The sequence below is a fragment of the Pseudoliparis swirei genome, chromosome 21 (assembly GCF_029220125.1).
Source record: "Pseudoliparis swirei isolate HS2019 ecotype Mariana Trench chromosome 21, NWPU_hadal_v1, whole genome shotgun sequence".
NCBI lineage: Eukaryota > Metazoa > Chordata > Actinopteri > Perciformes > Liparidae > Pseudoliparis > Pseudoliparis swirei.
Window position 1 is genome coordinate 3,342,349 of NC_079408.1, and position 17,721 is coordinate 3,360,069.

General features: G+C 47.2%; 1 long non-coding RNA gene across 2 annotated transcripts; it reads left to right on the forward strand.

Moving 5' to 3' along the window:
• The first annotated feature begins 6,571 nt into the window (after positions 1–6,571).
• Positions 6,572–17,324, forward strand: LOC130211586 (uncharacterized). Of its 2 annotated transcripts, XR_008835103.1 has the most exons (4): positions 6,572–6,753; positions 16,587–16,645; positions 16,728–17,093; positions 17,184–17,324. It is a non-coding gene; the product is annotated as an uncharacterized LOC130211586 (long non-coding RNA). The 2 variants fall into 2 exon arrangements; XR_008835102.1 differs by having other exon boundaries at positions 16,587–17,093.
• The last annotated feature ends 397 nt before the right edge of the window (positions 17,325–17,721 follow it).

A 17,721-nucleotide genomic window follows, 5' to 3' on the forward strand; every position in this document is an offset into this window, starting at 1 on the left:
TTGGAGGGCTGGTCTTTATGTTAGATCTTTTATCCAATCATATTCAGCCATCGTGTGTTGCCAGGGGGCTAAAATCTGCCCGTAGGCCTTCAGAATCAACATTGCAGGCGCTGGTAGCTTCAAGTGAATGGGAATGAACATTTAGTGTCAACCAATCAGCTTTAGAGTTGGCTCCTGTAGGCCTTCTAGAAGGCCCCGGAACCGGCACAGGAGCCAGCTAGCAGGCGTAGTGCTGCACGTCTTTTGATTGGATTACCAATATTGAGAGGCGGGGCCTATGGGCAGGTATATGCAGAACCTCAGAACTAGGAAACTGAATTTGATAAACGAATTAATTTGCGTACTACTAAGCTGTTTTTTCAACCCACAATGGCGGAAGGAGGAGAAGATATCGATTTGGTCGAGGATATAATTATAACGCCATTCTCAAGACAAACTTTAAGACCGACGCTACAAAGCCCGTCACAGGCGGGAAGAGGTTCGTTCGCCACGTTCAAAGTTCCAACTACGAGCGCTACCAACGGCTCAGGCTCCGAGAAGCTCTGCACACCGGACTGCTGGGAATGCCTGATGCAAGTGATCGATTTGGTGTTTGGAGCCACACTGGCTTTGCAAACTTGAGTTGTCTAACCAAGGCAGCAACGAGACACCAAAGTACGGCTCGGCGCTTACAAGCATCGGTGCTTTGAAAACGTTTGGGGACACGGAGCGGATCTACAGATCAACGAACACGTTGAAAAGGTGAAGAACAATAGGGACATATTGAAAAGACTCACAATTGTGTCATGTGTTTGGGTAAACAGGAACGTATTTTCATCATCACGGTGAAACTGCTCTGGTGACAATGCGCTGTTTAGTGAACAAACTGTAAAAAAAGTTGGACTTAAAGCTTAAAGTTTGTGGACCAGAAATGGATAGAAGACGAATATTAATATAACTCTGTTGCACTCGAGTATCTTCTTGCCTATTAGTTGAACTGGACTGTATTGTACTCTTCCCCTGCAATTCTCTGAATAAAAACGTCAATTTCAAGGTGACGTAACGCCTGGTTCTCCTGCGTCTCTGTCTACCTGTAGAGTGTCTCGAGCCATGGCGTCATAATGATGTAATGAGAGGTGGATTAATTCGGGTGGGACTGTGTAGGACCTCACTGAAGGCCCCAGGCCCACGGCACGCCACTGATATATGCCCATATTGTGTCAGGTCTTGAAGTGTCTGGCATGAGTGCAAATGATTTCATTGAGTTACCTGATGTTTTCACTCAAAATGCCTGTTTCTACACTGAATGTCCCACGACAGGAGGATCTGGATCAATGGTGCTATCTCAAGGAGGTTAAGCTCCATGACATTGATGCAGATGTTGAGCTACTAATTGGAACTGATGCTTCAAAAGTGATGGAGCCTTGGGAGCTGATAAACCGCCAGGATGAAGGACCCTATGCAGTGAGAACCAGAGTGGGTTGGGTCATTCATGGTCCACTGCGTGGGAGAAGCAGGACGATTAAGAGTGGCTGCCTTTCTGTAACAACCAACCGAATCTTTGTTGAACATCTGCAAGAAATGCTGGTCAAACAGTATAACCATGACTTTAATGAGAGATCATCGGAGGAGCAGATTGAAATATCCAGAGAAGAAATCAATTTCATGAACATAATGAACACCACAACAGTATTGACTTACATTTCAGACAGAAAGATTCTGTCTTGCCTAACAATCGCTGTGTTGCAGAACAGCGCCAAGAAGCCTGAAAAGAAAAATGGATAAGAATGGCCCATTTAAGGACGAATACATCACGTTTCTAAACAACATAACCCAAGGTTATGCTGAGATGGTACCTGCTGATCAACTAAAGCAGAAGACAATTCTTCTACTGGAACGCCCAGCCGCAATTCTTGCTGTGAGAGTTGATAACTTCCTTCCGAAGGAGTTGCGATTCCACACATTTGTGGCAAACAGGACCGCCTTTATCAGAGAAGCAGCTAATGTGGATCAGTGGAGATACGTGGGAGAATCCAGCCGATGAAGCATCAAGAGGATTACGAGCTGAAGGAAAGTTTGGCTGCTGTGAATCATGACAAAATTCAAAGGTCTTTGACCGAGGAGGGCATAAAAGGGAACTTTGCCCCTCAGGAGCTTCCCATGAAGGTGGATTCTGGGAGCGCCTGATTCGTTCAGTGAAAAGTGTCCTCACCTCAATTCTTAAACAGCAAACTCTGGACGATGAAGGGCTCCAGACCATCTTCTGTGAGGGTGAGGCAATACTTAATGATAGACCCATCACAAGAGTGTCAGACGACCCAGATGACCTCGAAGCTCTCACACCAAACCACATTCTACTTTTAAAGGGCAAACCAATCATGCCACCAGGACTATTTGATAAAGATGATCTGTACATCAGGAAAAGGTGGAAGCAGATTCAGTACATGGCTGAACTTTTTTGGAAGAGATGGATCTCTGAGTACCTTCCATTGATGCAAGAAAGACAAAAATGGACAAGGCCAAGAAGAAGCCTCACTACTGGAGACATAGTTCTTGTTGCGGATATTGGATGATGGCAAAAGTGTTGGAAGCAAGACCAGATGCAAAGGGACTGGTGCGCACTGTGCGGCTTCAAACCAGAACCAGCGTTCTGGAGAGACCAGTGACGAAGCTCTGTCTGCTATTGGAAGCAGAAGCTTAGCATACTAATGCTTTCTCTACCTCCATCTTCTCTACCTCTATTTTCTCTCTATTCTTCTTCTTTTGTAGGTTCATCAAGAAGATGTATTTAAGTTTAAATGTATGACATAGAATATTCATAATTTCATAGTTTGCCATTGGCATGTCGGTTGTAGGAATAGCTCCGTTTAAGAATGTAGATAATTGTATGCACAATTAGGGGCCGGAATGTTGGAGTTATTTAATTTGACTTTTGTATTTAGGTTTTATTGTAAAGTAATATTGATTATGTATTGCTTATTTAGGTTATGTTAGTTGTTTCTTAGGATAGTTGTAATTTAGTTTAATATATTTAGTTGTAGGTTCACTGATTGGGTAACACTGGGCACCTGTGGTTATATGTAGAGGTGGGTAGGCACAGGACCAGCATGCACCAGGGTGGCCGATGGTTTTTTACCACAGCACGGAGAGGAAATGTCAACATTTTGTTTGTTCTTTTTTTTGTTGGTTTAAATAAATTCTCAGAATACTAACAGGCGGAAATGGACAGTACTTTCTTTTGCATGCGTCAACACCAAAACCCACGGAGCATCAGTGGCGGTTTGATTCATGTTTGTTTGATTTCGGATGACAAATGGCCGCTACAATGCTTTTTATCCAGATTAAACACTGCTGTGGAGTATTTCAAAACTTTAGTGGGAAATCTGGATCAGTTTGATCCTGTAAGAGCCACAAGTGTGTTTAGTAAATTTAAGTTTCAGAATTGTTTATAATTTAATATTTAGAATTATGCTCACGGTGGAGGAACTATAAATTGAATATATTAAAAGATCTTTATGTTAATGACTGACGCTCGAGCCAGGCTATTTAATGACGTCATGACGGAAGCAGGTGTGAGAAAAGAGCCCCATTAGACATGATATAGTTTTTTTTTACCGTAAGACCATGAGATCGTTTTGAACGTTTATTATTTTTGTATACTTTGTCAGCGTTTTTTGCTGTTTAAAATAAAATCTAAAGAAAAGTAAATGAACGGTCTCCTGTCATGCGCGTGAGAGGAAACTCACTGTCTGCAGCTCTTTAGCGGATTAAGAAAACAACAACAACGACGGAACGCCGCTACAGACCCTAGAATCAGGATTACCCTGATCCCACCTCAGGTGGATTTGAGGGAGATTACATAAAAGGTTTGACCAGCTGAAGTGTAACTGCTCCCAAAGTTCATTGTTTGATACAGATATAGCTAGACTGCTGTTTGATCAATGTTTATTTTATTTGCACGTTCCTTTCTTTTTCAGAAAACAGTGAAAAATGGAAGTAAAAAAAAAATACAACGTATTCGTTAAAAATCAGTCAAATGTATTTATTAACATGCATTCAACACACACACTTAATGTTCTTAGACAACGCTTAAATGGTTATGGCATTTGGAGCAGCTCTGTGTTAACTGTTTTCTCTTTCCACAAACATCTATAAAGAGAACACATATCAAGGTTTTAAGCTTTTGTTGACAACTGTTTCCTACAAATGCAACTTAATTGAGTTTATTTTGTATAGCCCATTATCACAAATTACAAATGTGGCTTTACAAACTGCACACATAGACATCCCTGTCCGAGGACCTCACATCGGAGATATGAACAACACATTTTAAAATCTACACCCAATGCATTGCGAGTAAATGCATTAAAATGTGGAGCGCGACGTACAGACGCTAGCCTCTTAGCTAGCTTGTTAGCTCCTTAACACAGAAGTCAATGGAGCAGCGTTAGCTCGCGTTAGCGCGAACTCGGCTTTATTTTTCTTCGCCGAGCCCTACTTTAAATTTTGTGCAGATTTACGTAATTTGTTAATTTAATACAGTGATTGCCTTTCATCTCGTTTCAGGACGCATCAACACCAGGGCTGGATAGGCCATCTGGCATACCGGGCAAATGCCCGCTGGGCCGTGGTAGTTTTGGGCCGAGCCGGCCGGCCGGTCCAAAAAAAACAAAAAAACGTTTTTTTTTGGACCGGCGGACCAAATATCATGACCGGCCGAAAGCTACCATCGAATGGCCCATAAATCGGGAACAGCGGCCCATTGGTCCATTTTCTATACAGACACAGGGCTGGCCCAATCAACAGAGAGAGAGGTTGGGGGTTTACGCACGAGACCTCTGTGACTTTCGGTGCTGCTGAGCCTGGATACTTGAGAGATGGAGGGAAAAAGCACACAAAAACGGAAGGAGGCTGGGAAAAATTATAGAGAAAAAGAAAAAGAGACTCGAGGCAGATGCTGCCAAATGTGTCAACATTAGGGACATGTTTGCTGCTGCTGCTCCCACAAGTTTAATGTTAACGTTACCACAGCAGCAACAGGTTGAAGAGGAGGCTGGCAGAGAGGAGCAGGAGCAGCAGGGTACAGATACAGAGGAAGCAGGGCCGAGTCAGCCTCTAACTTTAGTTGATCCGGTAAGGAAAATATAGCTACAGACTATAGCTACAGCTGGCTGACGTTACTACACAGCTAGCTTAGGCGTGTGCACACTTGGCGTTTTTAAATGAAAAACTCCGGCCGGAGCGCTTTTTCAGGTAGAAAAAGACGCTGGCAACATTTGTTACAAAAAGCAGCCGAGAGCGTCTTTTGTTGTCATAACAATGTTACTACAACATTTTCGCGATAGTACAAAACGTTAAACAGGTGAATAAGCTAACTACCCAAGACAACAACACTGTCAACATGTTTGAATTCATGCACATATCAATAATCAGTTGATGTGTTTGTCGTAATGCACTTGATGACAATATAATTAGCTAGCTAGCCAACCACACAAGCTAGCCAACCTACTTGCTACGCTAGCTACCTTTTAGCTTTTCAGCCGGACAGGTCTTGCTTGTGATTGGTCAGCTGTCAAAAAAGTGCTTGACGTAGCGTAGGGCGTTTTTCTCTGAGAAGTTTAACTTTTTTCAACTGGAAAAGACGCTCTGAGCTGCAGAAAAAAACGCTACCGATGGTGGAGAAAAAAAGGCTCAGCACGGTCTACTCCATAGGATTATAGTAAAACGGACGCTGGCAGCTTAAAAAAATACCCATAGTGTGCACACACTGTTGTTGGGTGTCACATTTTCATATATGTTGAATGTTGTTTGTTTTAATGTGCGGAACTCAGGAAGAATAGCTGTCACCAAGATGGCAAATAAGTTAATGGGGATCCAATTCAACAAATAATCATCTTAGAGGGCTTATAAAGATGTCGATGTGTGACGCATGATGACTCCAGTGATGTCATTCAGTGACCTACAGTATGGCAACAAGAACAAAAAAGCTGCATTATTATTATTATTGCAAAACTAACAAACATACAAAGAGAATAGAACATGTATAGCCTACAAAGAGCCAATGTATACAGACAGCCACTATGTCAAATACAGTAGTACAAAGTAGGAGCAGATACTTATAGTTTGAATAGCTTTCTTATTGTTTTGGACCTTGTTAAGTTAAAGTTAGGCCTACTTGTAATCATCTCTCCTTGACTCTGTATGTCCAGGCAAGTCAAGCTGCAGTTGGAGTGGAGGCTAGAGGCGGAGCAGTGGAGGATAAAAACAATGAGGAAGAACAGGGTGTAGATTACTTTGCCCGTCCTGACCCTTCATTGAGGCAGGCTTTTTTAAACTACCATCCCAAACAAGAGGCTAAAAGCCCTGTTGTGAGGAAGGTGTTCACCAGAGATGGAAGTTGCAGGAAGTGGGTGAGTACACTGGTCTATTTGCACTGGTACCATTGCTTACTGCATGTAGTCATCTTTGTAGTGGTTTGGGGGAATACTGACCAAGATTATAGCTACATTTAGAGACAACATTAGTGCCAGCTTCTCCTATTCTCCGTAAAATGCTCGCTCCGTTTCCGGTTACCTGTCTGTGATTTGGGGGCGGGGCCGACATCCCAACCTGCTCCTATATAAAGAAACTCTGAACCGACTCCCCGCTTCTTCATTTCTCTTCAACAACTCGACAGCTCGCTGCTGCTTGTCGCTCAGAAGGATCCAGACACGGGGACCGGAGAACATAGAGAACCTGGACTCTATTTCTTCGCCGACTGAAGACGTGTCCGAGGTAAGGCGTGAATGAATCATGTGGTGTTGTGATAAATGATGAACAGATTCAGACTAAACTAAAGGAATGAAATCAAGAAGTCGAAATAATTACATTACATGTCATTTAGCAGACGCTTTTATCCAAAGTGACTAATGGTGTGTCGAAATTTCGACGCGCGTCGAGATTACATGCAAAGTCAATGCACAGCTGCGTATTTTCCAGCGAGCAGCGCGGGTGCGTTCACACCGTACAAGTCGAAAAAATTCTCGACACGTCAAAAAAAGTGTTCAAACAAATTCTCGACGCGCGTCGAGACTGCTGTCAGACGGGTCGAGAATTTTTTCGACGCGTCCGGTGTGAACGCACCATTACAATAAGTGCATCAACCTAGAGCAGTGGTTCCCAAACTTTTTAGACCACGCACCCCCTTCTACATCCCGACCGGGTTCACGCACCCCCAATCCCCCACACCGTAAAAAAAAACGCAACAGAATGCAAGAGTGGAGGACTTTCTTTGCTCCGTCCCGATGCGCGCGGACCGGCGTCGGAGCTCTGCGGCGACCACGATCGACATATTGAGCACCCCTGCATTCAAACATTAAATAGCCGAGTTTTTTTCAGCGTAAGAAATAAGATGTGTGGCGGGAGTGCGTGAGTTAAGACCGAAATGACACTTGAGAGCCCTGAGAATGTTTAATATTAATTATTACACCATTAGACCACCATTACATTTTTCCTCTCGCGCACCCCCTAGAGGCAGCTCGCGCACCCCCAGGGGTGCGCGCACCACACTTTGGGAATCCCTGACCTAGAGCAGTGATTTTCAACACACCAGTCTCGGTCTCGCCGACGGGGGTCTCGACGGGGGTCTCCGGGTCTCGCCGACGGGGGTCTCGCCGACGGGGGTCTCGACGGGGGTCTCGGCGGCGGGGGTCTCGCCAGGGACGGGATCTCGATGGGGGTCTCGGCGGTGGGGGTCTCGACGGGGGTCTCGACGGGGGTCTCGCCGACGGGGATCTCGATGGGGGTCTCGGCGGCGGGGGTCTCGACGGGGGTCTCGCCGGCGGGTGTCTCGGCGGGGGTCTCGCCGACGGGGGTCTCGGCGGGGGTCTCCGGGTCTCGCCGGCTGGGGTCTCGCCGACGGGGGTCTCGGCGGGGGTCTCGCCGACGGGGGTCTCGCCGACGGGGATCTCGATGGGGGTCTCGCCGGCGGGGTCTCGGCGGGGTCTCGCGTCTCGGTGTCTCGGGCGGAGGTCTCGCGGCGGGGTCTCGCTGACGGGGTCTCGGGTCTCGCCAGGGGTCTCGCGGGGTCTCGGTCCGGCCGGGGGTCTCCGGGTCTCGCCGACGGGGGTCTCGATGGGGGTCTCGTCGACGGGGGTCTCGGCGGCGGGGGTCTCGACGGGGGTCTCGCCTGCGGGTATCTCGGCGGGGGTCTCGCCGACGGGGGTCTCGCCGGCTGGGGTCTCGCCGACGGGGGTCTCGATGGGAGTCTCGCCGGCGGGTGTCTCGGCGGGGTTTCGCCGGGCCATGGGGTCTCGTGGGGTCTCCGGTCTCGCTGCTGGGGTCTCGCCGACGGGTGTCTCGGCGGGGGTCTCGCGACGGGGTCTCGCGGCGGGATCTCGATGGGGGTCTCGGCGGCGGGGGTCTCGACGGGGGTCTCGCCGGCGGGTGTCTCGGCGGGTTTTCGCCGGCAGGGGTCTCGCCGACGGGGGTCTCCGGGTCTCGCCGACGGGGGTCTCGCCGGCGGGGGTCTCGATGGGGGTCTCGGCGGCGGGGGTCTCGACGGGGGTCTCGCCGGGGTCTCAGGTCTCGCCAGGGGTCTCGCCGACGGGGGTCTCGCCGGCGGGGGTCTCGCCGACGGGGGTCTCGGCGGGGGTCTCGGCGGGGGTCTCGGCGGGGGTCTCCGGGTCTCGCCGACGGGGGTCTCGACGGGGGTCTCCGGGGTCTCGCACGGGGTCTCGCCAGGGGTCTCGCACGGGGTCTCGGCGGGGTCTCATGGGGTCTCGGGGGTCTCGGTTCGACGGGGTCTCGCCGGGGGGTCTCGCCGACGGGGTCTCGCCGAGGGGGGTCTCGGCGGGGGTCTCGCCGACGGGGGTCTCACAGGGTCTCAGGGGTCTCGCGGACGGGGTCTCGGCGGGGGTCTCGGCGGGGTCTCGCAGGGGTTCGCCAGCGGGGATCTCGTGAGGTCTCGGGTCTCGCCACGGGGTCTCGCGGGGTCTCCGGTCTCGCCGGCGGGGGTCTCCGGGTCTCGCCGGCGGGGGTCTCGGCGGGGGTCTCCGGGTCTCGCCGACGGGGGTCTCGGCGGGGGTCTCGCCGACGGGGGTCTCGATGGGGGTCTCGGCGGGTTTTCGCCGGCGGGTGTCTCGGCAGGTTTTCGCCGGCGGGGGTCTCGCCGGCGGGTGTCTCGGCGGGTTTTCGCCGGCGGGGGTCTCGCCGGCGGGGGTCTCCGGGTCTCGCCGACGGGGGTCTCGCCGACGGGGGTCTCGATGGGGGTCTCGGCGGCGGGGGTCTCGACGGGGGTCTCGCCGGCGGGTGTCTCGGCGGGGTCTCGCCGGCGGGGGTCTCGGCGGGGGTCTCCGGGTCTCGCCGACGGGGGTCTCGGCGGCGGGGGTCTCGCCGGCGGGTATCTCGGCGGGTTTTCGCCGGCGGGGGTCTCGCCGACGGGGGTCTCGGCGGGGGTCTCGGCAGGGGTCTCGGCGTACACCGGTGTGCTCACACCTCTGGGGACCCAGGTGAACAACGTGGCCAACACTCTCACGGTGTTTATGGTTTATTTTTGTGTTTTATGGTATATTCTCGGTTTTTTAAAAAGTGTTTTTCCAGACCCCTGGTCTTATCAAAATAAAATAAAGTGACGCGGCGCACACTGGTGTGACGCGTCACGCAGCTCCTGGCAGGGCCGGAGTGGGGCCACTTTTCAGCCCGGGAATTTCAGGCTCAAGACCAGCCCACTTTTTTCATGGTAGTGGAAATTGCATAAATGAAGCAACAGTTCAGCTCTTACTATCCTGTCGTTCTTTTATTAATACCATGGTCCAACAAATAATGTAACGGTTAAATACAACAATAATAATCCACTTAAGATGAGAATTTAAGTTAACAAAAAATATGCATAACATTAAAAAAGGCAGAAGGGCGTAGCAGGGGTGTCAGACTCAGATTAGGCAGTAGGCCAGATTTGTTGGAGTGAGACCTCATGGGGGCCGTCATGGTCATTATCATTTTTCTGCATGAGTATTATATAGTGGTGATTTACTCCTTTACTACACCCACTTCTGAGCAAACAATGCATATTGGTTCATCAAGTACTGTCATATACTGCTCTTTCTTAGAATATATAACTTTAATTCATATAGTGTCCACTGTTATCCTCTCTACCTGTCCCTGTCGTCATGGCCTCCTCATTGCAAATGTCGGGCTCATCAGTTTCAGCAGGAGACTGTCTTATCTGCTGCTCCGAAGCTACAAAGAAAAATTAAGTCATATTACGGCATACTTCAATATCAATATCAAGAGTATATATAAATATTTGCATCATATTTGCAAAGTCTATGGATCGCCATATTTTGAGTGATATAAAAAATCTAATATTTTAATTCAATGTAATATTTTGCTTGGGAATAGGTTGACAACACTACAATGATATTAATCAAGGCTACAACGTTAGCCGAATAGTTATGTTGCTAATCATTAGGCCTTTGTCTCTCTTTACCAGTTGCCACTTGTGTTTGTCCTCTTGTAAATAAATCTGTAAGCTTGGCACATTTGGCAGCATCCTCCTCCAATGCCTTTCTTTTTTTCAACCTGGCTTTTCCAGCCCCTCCTGCCCTCTTCCTCCCTGACGCGTATCGTTGCGGTCGGGCCGGCCCAGCTATCCGTAGCTGAGAAAACTTTTTGGAAAAGACGGCGAAGGGGCGAACCAACTCTATTATTTGGGAGGGGTGAACTTCCTCGCATGGTGTATGCGAGGAAGTTCACCCCTCCCAAATTGATTTGGTTGAGTTCCATCATGGACTGAACCAACTCTATTATTTGGGAGGGGTGAACTTCCTCGCATGGTACAACCCATGCAGAGGCTGCGGTGTCAGAATGCGGAACGTGTTTAGCCCACTTTAAGAGAAGATGGACAAACGTGACAAATGTCAACAAATAAAATTCTCGACCGGCCCAGAAGTGAAGCGGCCCACCGGGAACTCTCCCGATTCTCCCGATTACCCACCCCGGGCCTGTCCTCAGGGGATGGTATTTCAAAATGATCCACCAGCATTCCTGCAAACTTGTCACCTTTCGGTGAAATTCACCGTTTTGAACTCAAAATAGGTCATTTTGGGGGGGGGGGGGTCACCTGGCCCGCTGCCGTTGAGATTGCAGTGAGACGCGGAGAAAGTGTGAAGTGGTGCTCTTCGCAATAAAACATCTTTGATGGGGCGTGTCGAGTCTCGACCAATCAGCGTTCAGATGTCGACAGCGTTTGGGAAGTTAGGTTAGCTTGAATGTTAGTCCGCTACATCTACTGCTGTCACGCTGCACGGTGTAGCGATGCTAACAAAGTACCCGTACGTTAAACACGATGTGATTTAGCATATTTTTAGTATCGATACTTCATTAAGAGAGCGATCAGAGCGCACGCGCTGCTCCGTGTCGAGCTGTCTGCGCACACTGCGCTGCGCAGCTCACAGCGAGAGAAGAGACGCAGCTTTAGAGACCGATTTCGGCTGAAAAAAAATAATTTAAAAAAGATGCCAGAAGTGAAATGTTTCAGTCTGTAAAGTTCTGTAACTCTACAGCTGCTCATCCTGATGAACTGTGGATCATCTGGTCAGAGACTAACGGCCTCATAGTGTATCATCAATGCTATGAATAATGAATATGAATACAAGTGTATATTATTATTATGATGGCTCCATGTAGTTTCATTCATATCTGGCTGTATTAAGACTAATATTACTGACATTTGTTAAGTGTTGAACAAGTTGGTAAAAGTGATCAATACAGATGTTTTATTTATTACTATTATAGATAAATATACCAGTCTCGTATTTATGGTATCATATTGTTTTTATTGTATTGAATTCTGGTATCGGGTATCATGATATTTATGGCAGGTACGGTATAGAAGTACAAACAAAGGAAGTTGGTTCATGAATGACTAACCATATTATATATAATGACAATGTATATTTTTTATTACTATCATTCCAGGGCTGAGTCAGAGCGGAGGACCTTTTGTTCTTAAACTGTTTATTATCATTATTTAGATTTGTGGTCAGAACAATAAAATGACTGTAGTTGTGGTTCTAAAAGCTTTGAGGCTTCAAACAACGTGGATGTGGTGTGGTGACAAGTTCTGACAACAACAAAAAAAGTCACCTGAAAAACAATACAACGTATTCATTGAAAATCAGTCAAATGTATTTATTAACATGCATTCAGCACACACGCTTAATGTTCATAACGCTTAAACGGTTATGGCATGTGGAGCAGCTCTGTGTGTTTTCTCTTTCCACAAACATCTATAAAGAGAACACATATCAAGGTTTTAAGCTTTTGTTGACAACTGTTTCCTACAAATGCAACTTAATTGAGTTTATTTTGTATAGCCCAAATTTGTAATTTGTGATAATTCACAAATTACAAATTTGCCTCAGAGGGCTTTACAAACTACATAGACATCCCTGTCCGAGGACCTCACATCGGAGATGTGAACAACACATTTTAGTTTTCTTGTTAGCTCCTTAAGTTAGCGGAGCAGCGTTCGTTCCCGTTAGCGCGAACTCTGCTTTATTTTACTTCGCCGAGCTCTCCTTTCAACTTTTTGCGGATTTACGTAATGTGTTGACTCAATATAGTGATTGCCTTTCATCTCGTTTTAGGACGCATCAACACTGACCAAGATTCAGGCATGAAAACGGGTCAGGGGTGAAAAAGGGGAGAAGGATAGTCGCACGTTGTATGATAATCTAGAGGTCCTCCATTCTGACACCAAGTCATTGATCGGGCCCTATAATAATAGTAATTAGTAATAAATAAATAGTCATTGTATATAATATGGTCATTCATGAACCAACGTCTTCAAGTCTCGTGTGCTCTGCTGAGCCATGAGTCTGTTCTGCCTCTACCTGGTTGTCACAATTTTCTATACCAGGTAACCTGTGGCTCGCGAGCCATATATGGCTTTTCCGGTGACGGCATATGGCTCCCAGAGCTCCGTTGCCGGCGTTCGCGCGCGCATCGGGGCGGAGCAATAAAAAAGTCACCTGTCAAATATAGTATGGGCGGGGTCCTGGGTAATGTTTAAAGAAGTGGATGGATTGTCTGATAGAATAAAAACAGCAGGTCTTGGAGCAACAGCCTCAGGAAACAGCTCAGCTTCATCAGAGTCTCATGAATCACAGGAGCCCCCTAAGGGCTCCATCACACCAGACGCGCCTCCCAAAAACGCGTCGCCCGCAAAACCATTGATTCCCTTTGGTACGGCGCGACTTTCAGACGCGCCTTTTAAACGCCACGCGGCGCGTTGTTTTGCGTTTTTCAGGGGCGGTTAAAAGTTAAAATATTCTCAACTTGAGGCGCGGAGGCGCACAGCTCATCAACGTCACACTCGGCCAAGGCAGCCAATCGGATCAAGCAGGAGGCTTTCCTTCCTGTTTTCCCGAGGAGAACCTCATATTATATATTATATTAGGGTATTTAATTACGAAGATCTTTATAATTCTAAATCTAAACACGACTCAAACTGACTCCTGCTCGGTCGGAAGTGCAACTGAAGCCTCGCCATCGAGACACAACTCATGGAATAGATGGTGGTATTCGCCATACTTTCCTTTCTTTTTTTATTATTATATTGAACCCAAAATCAATGGTTGGTTGCGCACGCAGGTCCGCTCCACAGGTGCACCGCGCTGTTTTGCCCGGCAGGTTTTTGGCAAGGCGTTTTTGGTGCGGCTGCGTTTTTAAAAGTCGGGTCTGGTGTGATCGAGCCCTAACGCCTCTCGTATATATATATATATATATATATATGTGTGTGTACGGCAGGTGCACGAGCACGGAAGATGCACCGTGGGGCCCAGGCCCGGGGTGGGTAATCGGGAGAATCGGGAGAGTTCCCGGTGGGCCGCTTCACTTCTGGGCCGGTCGAGAATTTTATTTGTTTACATTTGTCACATTATTCCATCTTCTCTTAAAGTGGGCTACACACGTTCCGCGTTCTGACACCGCAGCCTCTGCATGGGTTGGACCATGCGAGGAAGTTCACACCTCCCAAATAATAGAGTTGGTTCAGTCCATTATGGAACTCAACCAACTCTATTTTGGAGGGGTGAACTTCCTCGCATGGTACGAGGAAGTTCACCCCTCCCAAATAATAGAGTTGGTTCGGTCCTTAGCAGTCTTTTCCAAAAAGTTTTCTCAGCTCCTGATAGCTGGGCCGGCCCGACCTCAACGATACGCGTCAGGGAGGATGGACGGGAGGAAGAGGGCAGGAGGGGCTGGAAAAGCCAGGTTGAAAAAAAGAAAGGCATTGGAGGAGGATGCTGCCAAATGTGCCAAGCTTACAGATTTATTTACAAGAGGACAAACACAAGTGGCAACTGGTAAAGAGAGACAAAGGCCTAATGATTAGCAACATAACTATTCGGCTAACGTTGTAGCCTTGATTAATATCATTGTAGCGTTGTCAACCTATTCCCAAGCAAAATATTAAATTGAATTAAAATATTAGCCTTTTTATATCACCCAAAATATGGCGATCCATAGACTTTGCAAATATTATGCAAATATTGATATATACTATTGATATTGAAGTATGCAGTAATATGACTTAATTTTTCTTTGTAGCTTCGGAGCAGCAGATAAGAGTCTCCTGCTGAAAATGATGAGCCCGACATTTGCAATGAGGAGGCCATGACTACAGGGACAGGTAGAGAGGATAACAGAGGAAACTATATGAATTAATTCAATTAAATTCAGTTTATTTGTATAGCCCAATTTCACAAATTACAAATTTGTCTCGGAGTGCTTTACAATCTGTACACATAGACATCCCTGCCCCAATTAAAGTTATATATTCTAAGAAAGAGCAGTACAGTACTTGATGAACCAATATGCATTGTTTGCTCAGAAGTGGGTGTTAAAAAGGAGTAAATCACCACAATATAATAATCATGCAGAAAAAGGATAATGACCATAACAATGACCATGACCATGACGGCCCCAATGAGGTCTCACTCCAACAAATCTGGCCTACTGCCTAATCTGAGTCTGACACCCCTGCTACGCCCTTCTGCCTTTTTTTAATGTTATGCATATTTTGTGTTAACTTCTCATCTTAAGTGGATTATTATTGTTGTATTTAACCTTTACATTATTTGTTGGACCATGGTATTAATAAAAGAACTACAGGATAGTAAGAGCTGAACTGTTGCTTCATTTATCCAATTTCCACTACCATGAAAAAAGTGGGCTGGTCTTGAGCCTGAAATTCCCGGGCTGAAAAGTGGCCCCACTCCGGCCCTGCTGTGTATCATACATCAACCACACGTCATAACAATACCTCCGCGTAGGCCACGCCCCTCTACCTGACAGAGAGGCTGGATTGGCGGTTGGTCTCACACACCAGAAAACAATGACGACAGATCACCACATCAATGAGACAACTCAAATCCTATTGTAGACAGGGCTACATTATATATATATATATATATATATATATATATATATACACCTTATTATTATTATCTATCTCATGAAAATGTATTATCAGAGCTACATATATGTATATATATGTATATATGCAGGCACGTGCACAGACATTTTGGGGGGCAGGTGCTCAAACCAAAAAAAAGGGCACCCATCGCCAAAATAATTTTTCCAAGTTAAGGAGTTGGTTGCTAGCAACACTTGAAACACATTGTGTCCTGAGAAGACATGAGAGTTGAACAAAATGACATGTTTTCTATTAACAATTACAATATATTTTCATTTACAAAATAATAGGAGCCAAAAATGCCATATAATAAACAACGTACTAACCTCGACCATTCGGTCATGCCGGGAAATATCAAACGTTATAAGGCCTCAATCTGATATTTCCCAGCATGACATCACTCTTGGTTAGTAAGAAGCTATTACAAGTGATGTTTTTTCTTGCGTTTACTCTTTTCACCCTCTGCAATTACTCATACAAGATTGATCTTTGTAAAACTGGAATTTGTGTTCGTTTATTTTTTTTAGGAAACGTCGGACCAGTTGTGACGTAATATTTTCAGTTGTGGTTGATTTATCACCAAACAACGTCAGGGGACAAACACCGTCATGACTGTCTGGTGCTGCGGGTCAGAGGAGAAGGAGGTGCAGCCGTTTGGTGGCGCGAGGAGCACTGCGCGGAGGAGGAAGTGGAGGAGGAGGAGGGAGGGGCGCGGCGGGGGCGCGGCTGGGGCTCGTGAGCGCCGCGGAGCATGTCAGGGCGAAATTCTCACAAGAACTCCAATAAATGCCCCGACAGATATCCAAACACATTTGGGAGGACTTGATGACAGAGACTATTCTTAAATACTTATTAATGAAGAAGAAAATTGGTCTCCAGCAAAAAGGGCACTTTTCTCATCTAGGGCAAAAGGGCTGGTGCTTGAGCACCACTAGGGCTCTATCTGTGCACGTGGCTGTATATATGTGTACGGCAGGTGCACGAGCACGGAAGGTGCACGGCAGGGCCGAATGAGGCACAGGCACCGTTGTACCTTCAGCACTTCGCTCTCTGGCGCCCTCTGGTGGCGCAACGGGGTATGTCACCGTGAATGTTCGCCGTCCTCAGTGAACGGTGTGTGAGTCTTGTGCTCCGTCTCCTCTCACAGGGAGCAGATGAGCTGCAGGATGCTGCTGCTGCTCTTCATCCTCCCCTCCTGTGTCTGCGGTGAGTTCTCTCCCCTCCGGCCCTCAGAAACATGCAGGTGGGGTTTAAAGGCTCTGCTCCTCCCTCTCTGTCTCCTCCACAGGACCCTTCGTAGTGAACGTGACACAGAGCTCCTATCAGGCAGAGGAGAACCACAGCGTCACAATGGAATGGACCTTCACCACCAACACTGAGCGCGCCTCTGACTCCCCGGATATCCTCTGTGTACTGTTAGCTGATATCAGGCATAACAATACCGACATGTTTTATGTATATGATGGAGTCCAGAGCCCAGAGTATCAGGATGAACACTTTGCAGGACGAGTCCAGTGGGACCAAGACCTCCTCAGAGAAGGACGAGTCAGACTTCATCTGTCCGGACTCAGGACTTCTGACTCGGGTCGGTACGTGTGTGAAGTGGCCACAAGTTATGGGATGAACTTTGGGACGTGTCGGCTCAATGTCTCTGGTAGGTTGATTCAGTAGAACTCATTAAATTCACCTCTCTTTTTCTTCTTCTTCACTTGAATGAATCGTATTTGTTTTGCTCTCTTTGCAGCCGTGAGGGATCGACCCGAACCCGAGACAAACGGACCAGATGGGGGAAGAGATTCCTCAGGGACAGAAAGTCACCCACAGCCAGAGAGTCGGGGACGGATCGGCCTCTACTGGGTACTGGCGACAGTTCTTCCGGTTCTTCTGGTTCTTCTGGTTCTTCTCCTCAGTGGACTGATAAGAAGTCCTCCTCATAAGAGAGGAGTCCTCTGTGCAGCCATCAAGGAGCTGAAGTTCCTAAAGAGAGAACCCAAGCGGACTGACAGGCCTCTGCCTGGAGGACCCCCTTTAGAACAAGTCCTCAGTGAAGAGGGACTCCCTTCAAGATCCTCAGTCAGAGATGTTTCAGTGAGGGAGAATTCAGTCAATCTTCTTATTGAAAGATGTTGACATGCTGCTCTCTTTTTTATTTTATTATTTTAAAGTGTTACTGTTTTGTAATGTTCAATTCAAACTGAAAAGTATTGTTTCATTGTTGCTGAAGGTGTTCTTGGTCGTCATTCTCCTGTATTTAGTGAACACTGCTATTCATGATAACGACC